Source organism: Schistosoma mansoni, chromosome W, assembly GCF_000237925.1.
Source record: "Schistosoma mansoni strain Puerto Rico chromosome W, complete genome".
NCBI lineage: Eukaryota > Metazoa > Platyhelminthes > Trematoda > Strigeidida > Schistosomatidae > Schistosoma > Schistosoma mansoni.
Window position 1 is genome coordinate 39,128,658 of NC_031502.1, and position 2,824 is coordinate 39,131,481.

The window sequence follows — 2,824 nt, forward strand, 5'->3', positions numbered from 1 at the left end:
TGATGATGATGATGATGATGATGATGATAAAAACTGAGCCCACAAGAAATGATGACAACGAAGAAGACGTAAAAGAAATTAATAAAAATGAATGTGAAGTTGACAGTAAGATGAATGAAAATACACTTTCAACATCAAATATTATATACAAACTAGTTATCAATTGAATATTCAGTGTATGTTCCAGTTTGTGTTTGTATTCGATTTCAATTTGCTATATTTGCTAAGTTTTGGTTTGATAAATATTTTTTTTATAAAACAGTTAGATACTAATCATGTTTTTCATGTTATAGTAATGAAAATGTTTTGTTGCTGTTGTTGTTTGTTTGTTTTTTCTTAATAATAAATCATTTAACATAGAAACCTGAAACTATTGATTATTATATCATTTATACTACATAATTTGAAATTTTACATAAATAAAGATGTTCAGTTTTTTTCAAATACACACCATTGAAGTTACCATGAAATTGTAATAACATGAAAAAGATTATAAAATAAATGAAAAAAAAGTATTTTTCTCATAATTTATCCCGCCTCGCGAGGCGGGATCGTAGGTGCGCACTGTTGAGGAGTCCCACAATAGGACGAAACGGCTGTCCAGTGCTAACAGGTTGTCCATGGTGGTCTAGCTTTAATTGACTCATAATCTCAACTATATAATGTCACTTTGTCAATTATTACTTATTTCTATTCTGTCATGAAATTTCTATTCTGTAAACTTAATTTTCTAATACAGATTTCACTCTAACAGTTAATAAGTAAACTAAACAATTAGATTATATTCAATTCTATATAGATCAGATTTTCATATACCAGCTTCTGAAAAGTTCGATCATATTGTCTGGCATTGATTTTAATATTATTTTGATGACACTTATCCACTCTATTGATAATGATTAAAAAAAATGTAGTATATATAATCAAAAAATTAATTCACTCTATAACGTCCATAGGGATTCATAATGTATGATTCTCATTAAAGAAATCTTCCATCAACATTTTAATCCGCCTGAAGGTAAAGTGACTATTTTTGTTTGTCTATTAAGTGCTATCAATAATACTTCCAAACATCAATTCTTCACATTTGTTACTAACTGTTGTTATTTTATCGCCCGTACTGACTTTATTCATGTCATGGCTGTGTCTGTATATTCAATGAATTAAGGATAATCGCAATTCAGTCATTCCACACAACCAAACTACCTTAACTTCTCTGAATTGCTCAGTAGCCTGACATACCACTCCACACCAAGTATCTACGATAAAACTAACATACAGATTGATAGTGCACTCTGTTATACTGCACTATGATTTAAAACTCTATTCTAATGTCCTACCGACTTGGGTGTTAGTAGCTTTACATCTTCAGTGTTTTAGTACTACTTAACGGCCTCTGTTGTTATTATTTTAGCCTGTGTTTTCACCAAACTATCGATTATGATAGTTTGAACATAATTGGGACATAGCCATCCACGAAATACATAAATTTTAATATATTATAAAGTAAAAGATGGACAAAAAATACCAAATTAGAAAATATGGTATGAAATACTTGAGTCGTGGACGACATATCCAGATCTAGTGGGGATATTATAAACTTGTTAACTTTGATACCAAACAAAGTAGTGATTTATAAATGTATAAACCGGGTAATATATTTGAAATCGTGTGTATATATATTGATAGATTAATCAAAATGCGTTGAGCAAATTCATCACACTTTTTTGATCAGATCAGTCTTCTTATAACATTAACAAAATATACTTATTGGTGGCGCAAACAGGCTAGTATACAGTAGTATAGGGAAAATTTATGTAAAAGGCAGTATAACACAGAAGCAGTAAGACTTTTTCACGTGACCTCCAACATTTAAGTAGATTAAAGATTACTGAGAAAGATTCAGGGATATAAAAAACTGCTTTTTTATGTACAAAAATAGCTTGAATCTTATGATAGCCAAGATTTTCGCGAAATTGAAAATTTGTTTTGATTACTATGCTGTCAGGTTATTTCTAGCACTCATAACCAAAAATATAAGTTTAGTTTGACAATGATTGCGTAGACCTAAATAGTAACACCCTTCAGTGAGTAAACTTTACTAGGACCTAGTTAAATACCTGCCATTTGCATTCTGCACATCAAACATTATAGCACAACATTAAAAATCAAAAACAAGCTTTCTCTTAATTGAAGCATAACCTAAGTATTTATCGTTATAATCAATTAGCTTAAAATAAATAGTTCTATAGACTCTTACCCTTCTTAATCAAGGAGTAAACAAGGTGACGGCCGTAAATTAGAAATTACCACCAAAACTTGGTATTATGCGTATGAGGTATTTCTCGGATCCACTTGATAGGCAACCTGGTAAACTCATAATCGCTTTTCATTATGCATGACTATGATCTCTGATCGTTTCTGTATTTGAGGCTGGGGAATATTTATTATACATAATATGTTCAAGACCAGGGTATCAGTGTGGTGTATGCTACTTATATCGACAGACATAAGTCGCATGTAACACCAATAAAAAACAGACTGCCTGGCAACAGAAGGTTGAGGAGATCGAATTGAAAAGAAGAATGTAAACAGAGTAATTGTAGTATCAACTCGAACGAAGGAACGATCATGTTTGTGAGAGACAACTGATGGAAGATATGGAAATCAAGTATTTAGTGTATGGTTCCCATATTTTGCCAAAGCACTATGTAATTCTACATCAATAAATAAATTGGCCTTTCCCACTGAGTCTTCATTCATTACATCTGCATCTCACGATTTTACTATATCGTGTCATATCACCTAGAAAATTAAAATTTAA